The sequence below is a fragment of the Chaetodon auriga genome, chromosome 3 (genome assembly GCF_051107435.1).
Source record: "Chaetodon auriga isolate fChaAug3 chromosome 3, fChaAug3.hap1, whole genome shotgun sequence".
Lineage (NCBI taxonomy): Eukaryota > Metazoa > Chordata > Actinopteri > Chaetodontiformes > Chaetodontidae > Chaetodon > Chaetodon auriga.
In genome coordinates, this window is record NC_135076.1 from 22,701,472 (window position 1) to 22,719,281 (window position 17,810).

Below are 17,810 nucleotides of genomic sequence, written 5' to 3' on the forward strand. Positions count from 1 at the left end.
CTCAGGCTTCTGTGACAAAGCCAGGAAAAGTCCTTCACTGCCCATCCTGTGGAAAACTGGTCCTTTCTCTTGTTTCATAACCACAGGTTTCAGCTCAGACTCACTCCAGGAGGCGCTGACCTCATTCACGTGCAGACTTGAGGCTTTCAGAGCTGAAAACCACAACTGGTTTATTCTGAATGTCAAAACGCTTGAGGGCCTTTAACAAGTGTAAGTACACTGGAAGTACGAGTGTTTACACAGAAATGCTCTCATAGCTGCTCATGTCTGTGGTGATACTGCTGCTTGTATGTTTTTAAAGCAGTGTCATCTTCACAAATAAAACAGGAAGAGTGTGTACACAGAGACAAATAACACCATGTTTTATAACTGTCAAATGTGTTGAAATATCTTTTCCACTGATTAAGCACATGCTGTGTGCTTGCAGACTGTGACTCAGGTCCGTATCCATTAAGAAAAAAAAAAAAGTTCTCAACACCTCTCACACATCCTGCTCTCTGTTCTCCTTTCCAATCTTCTGCCTCTGTCATCAAAACCTTCTCTTCCCAGCTGCACACACACACACACACTCTCATAAACAATACACACTCATACTGCACTCATCCGTCAGCCTCGGGGCCTGCGAGTGACACCTCAGTCAGACGAGATGAAACGGTCGCGTCGAAAACCACCACTTCTTTAATCTAGATTTATGATACGGGATGTTGAAACTAAGATCTATTCCCCTTTTTGTTCCTGCTCTGTGTTTTTAATGCCACTCTCGTCGAAAACCAAAGTACAGAATGACCGTGTGCTTTCCACGTGCTCCCTCTGTTCTTCATGTGCAGTCATGTAACTACAGGTGCAGGGCGTCCAACTTTACTGGAAAGGAAGATGTTGTCTTTTACGTCCAGGTTTACTTTTTGTTGCACTTAAGGTGGTGCATTTTTAGAGACAAGAGTTAAAATCACTGATTCATCTCTTCAGTGATTTGCATTGTCCACTGTCGAGCTGCCACAGCCTAACGAAGTGTCTCATAAACGAACCGTCTGACCTGAGAGCTGTATGATGATATAGAAGCAGTGAAGTGCTGTACATTGATAAAGGACAATGAGAATCCAGTGAGAGCTCTTACTGAAGAGGCACTCGTCGGTGTTTCCGGGCTGATGAGGCATGTGATAATAAGTCACTGTCTATCTCCCATGGATGGCCATGTACTGTAATTAAAAGATTGCACCGTCTGCACCCTGGAGAGAATAACATGATGCATGCCACGGCTGTCCATGATGTCATCTCTGAGTGGTACTCTAACACAGCGCAGCTCCCAGCTCTGTGAGAGCTCACGGGGCTGTATTTACTGAGTCGACCATAACAGGAATAAAGGAGACCAGCCTGAGTGAATCATCATATTTAGCTTGTTCTAAAATGATAGCCGAGCGGCGCGTTCTTCTGTGAGATTTCAGCTTTAAAAGAGGCCCACGCCCGTGAATGTCTTCGACGTCGACAGCAGCAAACAATAAAAAGCTAGCTCAAAAATGTAGCGATGAAGGGTGCTATGATGCTCGGTTTACTGAATATTCAAGAACGAGAGACTGGAGATGTTACGTTGCAGTAAAGTCTCATAAGTTTTGTTTCACTAAACTCAAACATTTCAAGCATCAGCGATTGAACTTTTGGAATGAATGATTTTGATCCTGGCTAAAACCTGGTCCTAAATAGCTAGCTGTTTGCAACGACAGCGGCTAGTTGATTATTTCATGTTCGCTACTAAATTGAATGCTATTTTCGATTGAAATGTCCATCCATAGGCTCACCTGTGGACACTGAATGTGGCTTTGACTTCATTGAGACCTGTTCATGTGAGCTTTTGCATCCAAATGACACGTATTGGTAAAGTATATACGTGTCAGTCGCCACCCGCCACAATATGTCATGGCAGGTGTTTTACTCAGGACCCAAGGAAGCTTGGTGTCAAGTGTGAAGTCAAATGGGCACATTTTGAACAGTCAGTGCGCTGGACAACATGTATATGGGATAAAAAGATGGATTGATAAAGAAAATGGTGGCTCCAAAGAGCTCCATAACAAAAATAAGCCAAAACTAAGAAAAGGTTAAGTCATGGAAATAGATTTGAGCTTGCCCCTTCATAAAGTTCGGCTTGTGCCCAGGCTTCTGTCGCTGAATGGTAAGAGCTCATAGTCAAGTTGTGGGCAATAAAATGAATCATAAAGCCAATGGAAAGAATTGAGGCACAAGATTTTCTTTATGTACTGGCAGAGGCCTCAACATGACACACACTAGTTGTGAGACAGCATGATATTTTCCTCTGCGCTGCATGAACGCGCTGCCTTCAGAACGTCTTCATACAGGCTTAGTCACCGGCTGTATGGATCGAGATATGGAGTCACTTTAACCTTATGAGGTTTGAAACGCAGACAAGAGTCTCTTAGTGGATACTCAAACCAAAATCCTCTTCATCTCTTTTATATCAGCGCTCTTATTAGCCTCGTGAAATCATGGGACACACTTCACATTCACCCCAATTGACGTTTCGCTCGTCATGTCAATGATAATTCATGAAGCTGACAGCACCGGGAGCCCTGTTAATTTATCAGGCACGATTATGAAAAAATAAAACGGCGTAATAGGTGAATAATGAGGCAGTTATGCATTAAACGGGGGAGTGACAGATGACACATTGTGAAAGAGTAATCTGATTTTTAAACAGGTGCTGTCACTCTGCAATAAAAAAAAACTCCATCCACATACCTTTGATTTAAAGATATGAGATCACACATCAGATTACTCATTTACTGGAAGCAATGCCATTTTTTGATTCGATAAATTAGCAGGAGAAACAAAGAGCTCTTTCACTGTTTGTCCTGTTTGATCTGTTTTTTTTTTTTTCTTGTCTGTGTTGTACAGACACCTGCCTTGTCTTTTCATGTTCAATGATGTTTTAATTGCAATTTTTGATCATCTGCAGTGTAAATATTTTTCCCGTTGCAGGTGGGAGGCTACAGCATATTGAGAGTGCCTGATGTGTAAAGGCAAATTAGAGACCTGAGAGGGACCTGAGAGAGAACTGAGCGGAAATTAAAGGTCCGGAAAATTTAAACGCTGAGAGCAATGAGTCAGCTATGGCTGGGGATGGCAATTTTCCACACACCAAAGTGCGCCAAAATTACACATATCATCCAGCGTGCATAATCATCTGCCTTGGAACTTTAATATACTGTGGATGTCATAAATGCATTTTGCGGCTGCTTTCGTGTGTGTGAAAACTACATTTCCACCTGCGAGTTATGGTCAAGCACGGCTAAGTGTGCATCAAGGGGGCGAATTGAAGCTCTGCAGCAGTAAAAGAGAAAGAGAGGCATCCAGAGAGCGGAGCTGATTGAAGTGCTGACCTTTTGGTGGGACTGTGTAAAGAGGGGGCCTGCAGACTCTCAGTCAGCTGTCAGATACTGCATCCAGCCTGGTAGTAGGAGTTGGGCCCTGACACCAGCCTCCCACCACTCTGCCCTGTTTGTGTCATCCATCCCTCCATTCTTACAGCCTTCCATTCCACACAAACACCCACCCACCCGCCAAACACACACACACACACACACACACACACACGCACACACACACAACCAGGCCCCGCCGCAAACACTCACCCAGACGCAAACATCCACACAAACACAAACATATTTCAGCTTGTGCCAGCTAGGTAACATTTCTACAAATAGCAGTGTGGGCATTTGGGAGAAAATCGCAAAGCCGCAAACACAGCCTGCTGTCGGGGTGAGATAATCAGCTTTGTGGTAACAGCAAATGGCCCCTGAGTGGCAAGGCAGGTAATCATTGCACAGAGTGTTTTTGTGAGAGAGGGGGAGAGTGCCTTTCCATCCTCCTATGTGTGTCTATGCATATTCACACTGAAATGAGAACCCAATTCGAAGACATGCAGGTATAAAAAGTACCATTATACTCACCTGTAAGCTTAATTACCATGTATATACATATGGATGATGTGGTTGCTGCGTATATCCCACCTACACAGGCTCTACACCAAAATAACAATACAAAAGAAGCTCAAAATAAATGTACGTTTATGCAGCCATGAAGCATGAAGCTGTCCTTGTTTGCAACATACCGTCTTGAGAACCCTGGCCATACCAGCACAACACTGAAGAAACACAAAAAGGTCTCTGTAATGTTCAAAGCTGCTCTTCCACTTCCTAGATTTACATAAGCAGCGAGAAAATAAAAAAAAAAGCTGCAGATTTGCTTAAATCATGCTTGGAGTTATTCCATATCCCTGGCCTGTTTCCAGTTTTGCAGTGCTTTGATGATCTTCACTCAATTACACATTACCAAAGAAAAACATCCACTCTTCCTTTTTGTTGCAAATTCAAGGCTCTAATTAGCAAATGTGAGTGGTTTCATGCACATTTTACAACAATATGCATAAATGAAAACTAAAGGAACCAATAGCTGTCAACAAAAGCCAAAGCAAGCAGAATTAAATCTTCCCTTGAAGAAAATTTTGAACAAAGGAAACGAGTGAAGGTTGTGCATCTGTGTGTGAGAGAATATAAGGATTATGAAGGCTGAATGTGTAGACATCCATCTACAATATCCATCTCTCCCTGGAGCTGCAGACAATGGGAGTTCTGTCTTTTTTGTATTCCAACTACAGGTGTCACATGCTAAAGAGTTCAAAGGACTCCATCAGCAGGGTGGGACCAAACCTGCACATACAGTTCAACTTGAGTAGGCGTGTATGCTTGAGTGAGAGTGCAAGCAACCTAGAGACAAACATGGTGCACATGGAAAGAGGAGATTTGTCATGGTATAAGGTAAGACCAGGTCAAGCTGTTCATGGAAGTGTGATGAGAGCAGCTTGGCCTTTCATGCCCTTGTTGACAGTATGCGCTGATCTATGTTTAGTCATGAGGCCAATGAGGAGGTTCACTTAAGTCATGGCTTTACATTTCTAAAGAGTTCCTCAGCAGGAGGTCTCTCGATAATTACCAACAAAACAGAAAATAGCACAGGATGCTGGGGTGCATGCTTTAAATGTGTTAAATCAGCGATTTCCTACCAGGGGTCCTTGGGATTCTTGTACCTCTGCAGTTGCTTGGGGTTGGAAATACAAATTACAGCTATATCTGAACACAACTTTTAGGAATGCATGGAAGCTAGTCAGCAAGCAAACTGAGAAGATGAAATAGTTTACTTGAAGTGACTGGTAATTAAAATAGACAAAAGTAATGGATAAACAATCAAAATGGTTAACTTAAGGTAGTAGATAAACCATTAAAACAGTTGACTATATTTGGTAAACGGTTGAAAAAGTTAGCTTAAAGTGTTGGATAGACTGTTTGAATAGTCGGGTTAAAGTAATGGAGAAATAGCAAAATAACAGAGAAATGGTTGAAATAGATAAAGGTTATGGATGAAGAGTTAAAATATTACCTTAAAGTAAGAGATTCATCATTAAAATAGCTAGCTTAAAGTAACAGACACACAGTTAAAATAGTTAGGTTAGAGTAATAGATAGCATTACATAGTTAAAATAATTAGCTTAAAGTAGCCTAATGGTTAAATGGATGAAGAATAGAGCTAAAAGTGATGGATAGACAGGTGAAATAATTAGCTTAAAGTAATGGAGAAATAAAAAAATGTAGAAATGGTTGAAATAGCTTAAAGTTATGGATTAAGAGTTAAAATAGTTAGCTTAAAGTAAGAGATATGCCGTTAAAATAGTTAACTTAGTAGTGAATAAATGTTTGAAATCGTTAGCTCAAAGTAGGCTAATGGATAAATGGTTGAAAAAGTTAGCTGAAAGTAACAAACAGTTGAAATAATTAGCTTAAAGTAATGACGGAACGGGAAAATAAGTGTTGAAATAGCTAAAAGTTATGGATGAGCAGTTAAAATAATTAAAGTAGCGAATAAATGGTTAAAATAATAAGCTTGAAGTAAACTAATGGGCACATAGTTGAAATGGTTAGCTATAAAGTGATGGATTGACAGTTGAAATAATCAGTTTAAAGTAAATTAAAATAAATTGTAAAATAGCTTAAGTAAAATGCTGGGAAACACTGCTGTTCATGATCTGGCAACCTAATCATCACACAGTGATTGATCACCATGGCAGACAGGTGGCACAGTGCACCACCTGTGTAACAGTTCATGTTAGACTCATGATACACCCCATAGTCCCTGCAGGGGGGCCACCTCAGCTGACAGCTGGGAACTAAAGCTAACAGTAGCACCAGCTGAACGCCGCTAATCTTGGTAAAGACACTTGACTCTGTCCAAACAAGGGGCCTCACTCTGATCCCTCTGTGCCGATGACGTCTGATTGCTCCACTGTTCTTTTACGGGGTTACTCATTCCTCAACTGATCGCAATTTTCCTATCCTAGAGATCGCGCACTCTTTCCTCTCTCCTCCTGTGTTCAGATCACTCAGCCCCATGTGATCTGTCCATCAGACCCAGGGTGTGTTTTTCTGTCTCCTGAGACTCTTTAACACACATTTTCCTGTAGACCGCCTTTAGCTGGGCTAAGCTGCTCTACCCACTGTTTCCAAAACAGCTCCTGGATATGTCTGGGCACGTGAGGACACATTCACACATAAGAGCACATGAACACACACACTCATCATGAAAGTGCAGTCAGTTATTTGTTGCTCTTTAATTGCACGGTTTGCACAGGTGAGGGCCTTGTTACGTGTGTGTGCACATGCTCAACCACAACATGCCAAAAGAGGAATTGAGATAAAGAGTAAATAACGCCAGAGGAGCACCTCTGGGTTGCCTTTCCTTCCTCTTGAGCTGTGTTGAAACATTCGTGTCATCGTATCTGTACTGCCACCTGTGCTGTTTTGAAACTTTCCAACTGACACAGAAATTTTTGAAATCCCAGTCATGATGTCGCATTTCCTGAAAGCAGATGTACTAAGAAGCTAATTGCATCCAGTGTTAGGCCACATTAGCAAAAGGTCAATGGCTTCATTCATATACAGTCATGACACTGTCTGATGGTAAGTTGTGGCATTATGCAAAGAAGGTTGGTCTGTTGAGTCATAAAGCAATAAGATGGCACATTATAAGCACAGCTAAATACATACAGTATATCATAACTCATGTAATGAGACAGCACTCATTTACATATAGTATGAAAAACAACTTCCTCAGAAATGCAGCAGACAGCAAACAAACAAGTCCATCTTTGTCAAATTATAGATGACCAAATTCTGTGCTTTCTTTTCATGCTTTACATTCACTGTCACTCAAAAGAGCGAGTTTGGGAAGCAAAACACACCACTGAAAACATGTTGTCATGTCATGCTGTATTCTGTCTCATAAATATTAATATTTGTCTCAAACAGGACACTTTGGAAGAGAAACAACAAGAAACTGAAACACAGAAATCAAAGTACATGTGACACACTTTGCAATGACAAGTGTAAATGTGCTTCCCTTTAACCTTCACCAGTCTTGCTAATCCCTGTGTGCTGGGTGACGATCACTTCTCTCCCCAGAGTGACTGTCAACTCACTGTGGCTTCATAGTCACAAGCCTCCTCTCTGAGGCACTATAGGAAAATATGCCAACAAGCTAGTTTCCACCCAGGACACCTAAAGCAGGCAGAAATAACTCCCTTAACACGCACGAACCGGCTCTGACAGACAGGGCCTGGATTCCAGGGCTGAGGCCTCATGTTGGTGGCCCTCAACAGCACCCATGGGTGGGGTAGAGCCCAACAAAAGACCTTATAATAGTCAGCGACTGATGGTAGAGTACAAACAATAAGCCTGCATGGCTCCTGTTAAGGAAATGAATGAATAGTATGATAATGATCCAAACTTATTTAATCACATAAAAGCACTATAGTTTCCTTTTCAACAGGATGTGGCAAATGTCATTTTTCACACGATATACAAGGCAGATAATATGTTGCATAATGCTACTAACTTTACTATCAAAAGAGGAAGTGCCCATGTAGATTCTCCTGCATTCTGCTCCACCCCCTCTCCAGTGTCTGCCCCCTTGATCCCTCCAGCTCTTTCACTTTGGATTTTTCCATCTCACAACATCTGGGACAGCACAGCCTTGACAGTGACAGCAAATGTCCACAATAGAGCATTCAGGGGGTCATTTACTGTGCTCTCCAGAAGACCAAAACTCAACTTTACCCTATTTCACCAACTGGTGTCATCCTTTTGACTGCTGTGTTGTAACATGCAGTCGGTGTAGCAAACAGCTCTTACTGCATGAGCGTGTGTTTCGCAGAGTTCAGCCCGGGTCAGACATCCTCTGAATGCAGTGACTGATTCCACACATGGAGGTTTGGGAGGTGGGGTTGTTCCATGACTCCAAATAGAAAGCCAACGTACTTTTTGAACAGGCCTGAAAAGGTCAGATAGATGGATTCCGGTACAGAAGCACCTCCTCATACAGTAACTATTTATGGTCGTAATGTTTAATTAGCATGTAGCCTTCAAAGATTCCGCAAATACTCAAAAAAGTAACACTTGTCTGACCAAATGTGCCATTGAATATACGGGAAGATCATTATACATTTTGGGAAATATGCTTATTAGCTTATTAAGATCGCTAACACTTGAAGGTTTGTACATTAGATATGTAGCTAGAGCGAGTAGCCAGTTAGCTTATCTTAGCACAAATACTGGTCATGGGGGAAACAGCTAGCCTGTCCAAAGGTAACAAAATGTGACGCATAAACAGTTGAATCTTCACACACTGACGTCACACTGATGACAAAACGTCATTGCAAGAAATAGTTGAGCACATAAACCATTACGTTACTAAATGTAAGTAACTGAGCAAATTTATGCAGAATTATCATAAAAAAATACACATTTTACTGCAACCCAATGCCCAGTAATTTGAGTAACAAGCCTGATTAAATAGATGCAATTCAGTATGTTGATGTAACACTACATGACCAACCATCAGTTAATCAGTATCCTGTCTGCTAACAATCCAGGGGTCAAGAATCAAACTGATTGTCGCTGACATCACAATGAACATTAGCAATGAAAGTGTCAGGGAGCGGGAGGGAACACTAAATGTGTTTGTGTTGTCAGTGGCAGGGTGAAACTTTGAGATGTGAATGATCTTAGTCGTTATCTCAACAAAGATCATAAAGATCTATTTCAAAGTGCCATGACGATACTGATTACCTTTATCATATCTGGACTGAGACTAAATTTATAATAGTATTTCCTCCTTTGACAGCACACTGAGCACCTTAAGAGGAGATATCTTAGAATACTGTAAGTGACCTATGATGCATGATAGGTGTTTCCCATCCTGACAAATCAGGGATTGAATTATAACCTGATCTGCTGGTGGCATTGCTTCACAAAATATTAAATTTTTTGACACATGTACCATTGAATATCTGCCTCCACTGCTGTTTGTAGTCTCAAATTACCCTTTAAACTGCTGCTTAGCTTGGGACATCACAGCCAGCCCACCAAGAAACGTGTCTGATTATATAAAATTTTCATCCACATTCTTGCTTTTGTGCGACAAACACTGGCGAATGCTCGATAAACACATTCTTAACAAGCAGTCAACACCAGACACGTCAGCTGGTACAGTATAAATAGGCACAACTGACTAATTAACCGTGAACTCATAGCTGGCTGACCGGCTGTATCAAGTAACATCAAACAGAAAGAATAGACATGACTAAACATAGACAAGGCAAAGGCTGCTAGAGCAAACGAGGTGAGGTTAGTTATTATATGGTTTAGAGCCGACTTCAGCACTTCCACATGTTGAGGTGAAGCAAGCATGATGTGAGAGACAGGACTGGGAGAACGAATACCTGCAGTCAGTTGAATACTAGCTGACGAGTTCTGTCTGTTGTCGTGATTATTTTGGTTCTGAACAGCTATTTTTAAGTGCCTCTGGTTCCTGACATGCCATAGTGTCGGACAGCCAATATGGCAGGAAATGTGAATAAAGCAAATAAAGGAGTGACGACGATTTACTGTCGTTTTGTTCAAGTAATCCTCCTTTGACGCACTGTTGCTTTTAGCGATATTAATGTGATTGTGTGAGTAAGCCTTAAATTTTCTATTTATCTTATTACACTGTTACGTAGTTATTATGTATAGTTAAATAAACAACTACTAGGGTGCAAGATTAAGAGTCTACAGCCAAGCTAGCGACTCTATGAGGCGAAGCACAGTAGTGCTTTGAGCTAAATGCTAACACCAGCAGGCTAACATGCTCTTATCCACAACTGATGATTAGCAGGTATAATATTTACCATGTTCACCTTCTTAATTTAGCATGCTATTATTTGCAAAATACAGCTGAGGCTGATGGGAGTGTCATTAGTTTTGCAGGTATTTGGTCATAATCAATAATATTGGACAAATTAAAAATTTGACTTGACACTGGTGCTGGTAAAAATGTAATTTCCCCTCCACTCAATAATGTATTTTTCCTTTTGTTCCTTCAGTTGAACACTAAAAACTGACCTTTCAGTCAAGTAGGAGGCCTCTTGCGTCCAACAGTTGAACTTTGAAATGAATTTAAATGAGGGTGAAAATGTAATAAATGTGATTTTAAGGATTTACAAGATATCTGAACTTCTGTTTCTAGAAAAACCACATCAGACACAAATTATTATTCAAAGTAGAGTGTTTTATATACATCTTAAAACATGTCTGGAGGGGATCTTTACGGGATCAACAAAGTCATTTCAATTCATCGTGAGGGAGACGTTACTGACCCTACATCTCTGTGCCAAATTTCATGGCAATCTGTTTAGTATTTGCCTAGAAATTTCACTCAAAACCACAAATGTGGGCCTCATGGTGGCGCTAGAGGAAGAATCAGGAGATCACTAAAGTCATTAGGGTTTGTTTTCTGGGGAACCTCAACAAAACCTCCACCTCTAATATTATATCTTGTTTATTTAAGTAAAGCAAAGCATAAAAACAGCATGTTGTGGTTTTACAGGGGTTTGAAATAGTTCAGGGAATAAGTGAAAACACTGACTTGCTGGTGATGCAGGAGAATTTATCCTCTGTGGACCATGAGTGTCGGTCCAAAATGTCATGGTAATTGATTGAGATGATGTAGTCTGAGCCGGAGTAGTGGGCCAACTGACCAACACTAGATTTAAGAACAACATGTTTGTATCACGTTGGCATTTGGAATGAATGATTATAAACGATTATGAATCTGCACTTCAAATTTGCCTTCAAGAAGAGGAAAACACAAAAACACTAGTATCAGAAGTCAAACTGCTAAAAGTCTTTTTTTTATAATGCTGAAAAATTGATTACATTATTGATTGAAACTCTCAACACCCATTGGTTGGGACAGTTTTTGGGAAATCATTTCCTGGTATATATATATATATTATATTTTATTTTCTAAAAACAGCTTTTGAGTCCTGTTTGAGAGCAATGGGGCACCTGTGGTGTGGGCGGTGGAGCTGTCACAGCAGAGCAAACGCTGCCTTGCTTGTGGACAGGGTCGGATTGAAGCCTGGCCTTTGATCATTAGTTATATAGATACAGAGGGTTAGTGCAGCGCAGCCTTCCCTGTGTGACTCACTTTTGCTTCACGGTATTCCGCCCATGCACAGTAAATATTTAACTACATGTAATTGGTGGCATTCTGTTGTCAGTATCCAAATGCACCTCTTTGCTGAAATGACAGTGGCATTTCAATGCTTGAATTTTTTACAAGTGCCGGGAAAGTGGCGTGCCGGGGAAGGCCGCATTCATTTGCATGTTATTGTTATCATTTTTCAGAAGAAACCCTGAATGGAGGTTTCCCTGATGAACGATTACGGAGCATATTTTTAATTTCAGGCCTGCTAGAGAGCAATCAGCCGAAAGTACAATGAACTCTCTTTTATGGAATTACTGCTGTTATCAAGAAGCATAAACAGTGATGGCAAAGAGGAAGAAAAAGGGAGGAGGGGGGTGGCAAAGCCTGGAAAGTCAAATGAGGAGGGGGTGGAAAAAAGAGAGCAAAGGGGGAGAGAGGAGAAGAGAGGGACGGGGGAGAAAGAGTGAGATAACAAGAGAGGGAAGGGGGCGGCAGAGCTACAGGGAGACGGGAATGGATGACGTCGTCAGTGGGGACGGAGGGCTATTTTAAGAACGTGATAGGGAGAAGGCCGCTGCGCACTCCTATGGGCTGACGTCACAGATGAGATCAACTCTCTGTGCAACCTGCCAGCCCGATCATGTGATCTGTAATGACCTTCCCTATCTGTGATTAGATTACTGCATGTAAACTGCAGAGCAAAGGCCTGCAGGGGGGGAGCAGATACAGCACTGCAAAGAAAACAACAGGAGAAAGTAAAAGATAGCAATAAGAGAAAGAGAAAGAATGATCAAGAGAGAGTTTCTTTCGCTTGGGACAAGAAGTGGGGGGTGAAAGCAGATGGAGAGAGATGGAAAAAAAAACTAATTAAGCAAGAGTGTGAGTGCAAAGACCAAGGGTGGAGAACAGAAAGACAAGAGGAGTGATATAAAACAGAGGAGCACCAGCCAAGATTGAATTAGCCTGCAGCTTCGGCCACCCCTAAGCCTAGGATGGAGGAGGATTAGTGGGCAGGGATTCTGGAGTGTGTGTGGGTGTGTGTAGAAGTATTCAACCGTGTGGGAGGAGAGCAGGGCGATTGGCAAATTCTGAACTTGCTTGCACCAACAAAGGAAATGCCTGCATCTGGTATTCATCACTGTGTACTGTACACACACGCATGCACACACTCACGCACGCACGTACACGCACACACACTCGCTGCTATTATCTCCTATCTGTTTTCTCTGTGTGAAAGTGCTAGGAGTGCGGGTGCACATCATAACATGTTGCTCTTAAACTGATTTGGTGTCCCCTCTACAAACACTGACCTCAAAGAGCAAAATTTTTACAACTGATACTGCACAGTGAATGGGCCGAGCCATTGCAAAACTCATATCTTTGTTTTACCAGAAGTAATACGCAAGAAGTCCATTCTGCATTGCCAAAACCACCTACCCAGCCACCCACACTTCCTGCCCTGAGTCTCTCTCTCCTCCACTCTCTCTCTCACTCCTATTTTCTCCAGTCTCTCTCTCTCTCTCTCGTTCTGCTCTGTTCTATTTTATACACTCTACGCTGACACCTAACCTTTGTCGGACCACCAGTCCCTCTGGCGCTGCGCCGTGGGCTGTCAAACAGACAAATAAACAAACAGATAGAGCTAACACCCTCCCAGCTTGGCCGAGTTTCACAGCTATAAAGGTTCTTATCGTGCCCGGCTTGTGTCCTGTGGGTGGATTTCATTAGCTTATTTAGCACATTCAGCCCAGTTCCAGGCTGAGTCCTATATTGTGGGCCTTTTAGTGTGAGCAGACCAGCTCTGTAAAAGGCAGCAATTATCAGGTCCACTTTGTGGGGGTGTCGAATTTACACCATTTGGATTAGGCTGTGCAGTAAGTGGTTGACAGGCCCGGATCTGGGGTATGGGAGTACAGTGCAACACCGCTAGCGTCGTATGAGCAGTGTCACGACACAAGAGAGACTGTGAATAAGACAAATGGTTGGCCACACATGGACAGAATATGGAACGCAGTGTGAAGTATCCTGTTACAAACGTGATAGGCTAAGCCATAACGGTACATCGTATTCTCACAGGATCCATGTGGAGGCTCGAAACACAGTGCTGTGCTGATTCACATTGCTCTGCTACTACAAGGCAGTGGTTGTAATTATACATCTTGTACTGAGGAACTGTTTGACATTTTGGAGAATACACTTATTTGCTTTGCTGGCAATGCAAAGAGTTCGCTGAGGACATCTCTGTGCCCTAAATATGAAGCTGCAGCCAGGGGACTTTTAGCTTAGCTTAGCATACAGACAGGGTGAAACTGCTGGCCTGGCTCTCTCCAAAATATCCAAAATATGCCTACAAGCACCTCTATAGCTCAATACTTAACAGTCAATGACAGATCACTGCACCCAGCCAAGAAATAGTCTGCCCCATAACGCCCTGTAAAACCACAACTGTTTTGTTTTTGTATTTTTATTTAAACACACAAGATATAATATTGGCAGCTTGTTAAACCTCTTAAATGAAAAGGTGAGCTCTTTAGTCAGATAGCAGCGACGCTACAGTAATAAGACAGACCAGTACATAATGAAGTAACTGTCTGTAACAGGTGGTTAAGTCGCTGACCAACATGCTACCAGTATCAAAGCATCCACATGCCAAGATATGTGAATGGGTCTCTGATTACACACTTCGTACACACAGTGTGTCTCATCCGCTTGATGTGCTGTACTTTTATGTGTTGACTAAGGATGGAGTGACTAACATGTTCTAAATGTTACATAGAAAGTAAACACAAGCCAGACATGAAGTTACGCCTAACTGTGCGCACGCGCGCGCACACACACACAGTCAGCCATACCATGAACGTCCCTTCTGTAGAGAATGAAGCCTGATTGTGAAACGCTTGGTCTGCATCCAGCGTGCGCCTTTCAATCTACAGAGGCTGCTGCGTTTAGTCATCGCTCATTCCGCAACTGGGAAACATAAACTTTACAGTACTATGTTCCCCAAGCTGATGTTGTGATTCATTCATCACTCATTAACCACTACATACGGAATCTGAAGCATCAGCTTCTCAGAAAGTTTCAATCCAAACTTTTCAGGACAAAAGTCAGGGGGATGTCGTGACTCGCCGTCCAGGAATCGGGGGTCTGGTTGTAATGTCCGTGGCTCGGATGTTCAGAAGTTACTGTAAGCTGTGACTGTGACTAAATCATAGTCTGGGGTGACACTTTCTTTTCTTGTCCCCTGCCGTTGCACGTTTTGCACATTTTCTCTCTCTTTCTCTCTCAGCCGGGGCTCTGACACCCTCTCTGGCACGTTGTCTCCCTTTAGTGTGCAAAGCCGCAGAGCTCGAGATGTGTCATCAATCATCTGCGCTGTGAGCCGGGAGGGCAAGCGAGCAGCACTTCAAACAGGGCTCCTTCCGCAGGTGTGGGATCAGAGGCCTCGTCCACACTGAGACCCTTCCCACTCCCACTCAAATCCTCACCCCTCCTCACACTGGGTCTTGGGTCCTTTTGAACTCCATCCCAAATATTTAACACAGGTCCCTGTCCACATTTGCCACAACTGTGACCAGATTTCTTCAAGCAATGAAGGCTGAAAAATGCTTATTTGTGAGTGAAATTTCTATATTTTCTCAGCACAAAACAGCCTTTTAGAGACACACCAGATTCAAGGTTTCTAACTTGTATTTGTGCTTGAATCTATCTTATCTTCTCTGCATTTCTCACGACTCACACATCCACCGACTTCCACATGGGCAGACCTTGTCTGTGACTTCACGCCTTCACACGTTTGCATGAATACATTAAATCCATTGCAGTAACTGACGCAAAGCTGTGCGGAATCCTATATGCGTCAGCACGTGTTTGCTCTTTGCTCACGTGTCGGCACGTCTAACATCATACCTGTGCTGCGTAGCGTAGGAGCTCCTGTGTCATTCAGACCGAAGCAACAGTCCGTGTCTCCGCCCTGTGCGCTGATTGACAAAGCCTCTGTGATGAAAAGTGGCATTATGAAACAAAACTGTCATTTGGAAAACTGGCATTGTGAAATGAGAGCACACGTTGGAAAAAGGATATTTTGAAATACAAATGACTGGAATCAGTCTCGTTTACCGGTCTGCCTTTACAGACCCAATGGCTGAACATCCACATAATTCAGAAACTTTATCCACTTACAGTAACAAGCACTTAGGCTGTAGTCAATACCATCTCAAAGATAGCAGCTGAATCAAATTAGGGACACATAAAGATCCGGGCCAGTCCAGGGACCAGGTCAGTCCAAATCAATACCAACACGCCAAGACGAATGGGCATTACATCTGTGGATACATGCGTCATTTCTTTGAGGTTATATCAGAATTTCCACGGGACAGAAACTGCTCCAACACACACCAACCCAGCGAGCAGCACTTGATTCCCAAGAGGTTCTGTGAGAATTATTTATTTATTTATTTATTTTTGTGGGAACACGTTTTTCTAATGTAAAACCAAAATTATTGTTGTGTTATCAGAATGTTCTGGGAACGTTAATTGAATGTTCCAGGAAGGTTTCTTGAATGTTTCTCCCTGAACGTTCCCTAGATGTCAAAAAGGCTGGACTTTCTGATAGAAAACTAACATTATTGTACTGTTCCCTGAACGTTCCGGGAATGTCACTGGATATTTTTTTTTTATTATTATTTTTTAGCTGGGAAACAACCATAACATATAGAAGCTTATTTTCTATAAAATCATACGTAAAATAAGTGGCATTGACGGTTAAATAACCTCAGTGGTTTCAGCTAACAGGATAGACATGCGTTTCCCAGCATGAAACGATGACTTATCTTTCATCAGACAGGTGGTACATTGACACACTTCTCCCGTGCACGAGTGCTTGAGTAAAGCCGTCCAATTAATACGAAGCCACCCTCGCACCTGTCAGAATGAGAGACACTCCTTGTATGATCAGTTTTACAAGAATTAATTCACATTGTTTGTATCAGCATGCAAGGTATGCAGGCATCTTTATGTGTCAGCTTCCTGTGGTAGCGTTGTGAATGCCGCGTGGTGTTGGCTGGCGAGGTGTGTCTGTCCCACTCACAGCCACTCAGGGTGAATCAGGAGGAAATGGTGGCAGGAGAACAACAGCAGCAGGCCTAGTTCGTCGGGCATGGTTCATTTTTCTCCCGAGGCAGAGGGCGGCCCATTTGTGACTTTGATGGATAGGAATGCTGCTCACCCACACACACACACACGCCCACACATGTCCCACACACTCAGTCTCTCACACAACAACTTGTGCGTTATTGCCTGCACACGGACACACATACACAACCTCATAGACACACACAATCACACGCAGGCTGCTCTGTCCCACCAGATCTGATATCCGATGTGAAATGTTTACGACCTGCCCACACGGCCTTCCTCCCTTGTCAATAAACTCTTCCCAGAAGTATGTGTGATGCATTATCAAGTAGTTGCGTATGGGGGTTGCTCTTGCATCCTCCATCACAGGCTTACCCATGTGCATCCTACTGCACCATGCAGCACACAGTGAAAAACACGGAGCTTTTAGGCTGCATGATGATGAATCTGCGCATTAACGCAACTCTCTGACTTAACCACGTTGTGATTTGTCACGTTAGCGCAGATAGAATGAGGGGACACACTGTACTGGCTGCTGTGGATTAAAACAAATGACATACTGAAAGGAGGTCTGTAGCCAAAACACCTACAAAAAAAAAAGAAAAAAAAGAAAAAGAAAAAGAAAAGATAGATAATGTCAAGATCAGTGTTGTGTGTAGTGAGATCCTGTCAGAAAATCAGTTTATCTGCTCAACTTCAAGGTCTAACTGGGGCAAATAAGGTCAGACTGTTCTGCATGACCTGAGCTGTGTTGACAGCCAGACCTGCTGACGAGAACAGCCAAGCCCTCTCACGGCTGAAAGGAGAACTTGACTCTCAAGCGGCCCGGAGTGACAAACATCCACTCTGCGCTAAAATCTCGTAATGTAATGTGCTCCTGCCAGCGTGACGAGCGTCAAAACAAGCCGCGGAGGGAGCTAATTCAAAAGCGCAGCGTTTGACTCGAACAAAGGGTTGTGTTTCCAGGAGAGGAGGGAGTTTAACCAACTCCTTTCACTTTGTTCCACTGAGTCAGCATCTCCCAGAGAGAAAGACAGAGATTGGAGACAGATAAAGAAGGAGCTGTTGGGGCTGGGCGAAGACAGGCACCT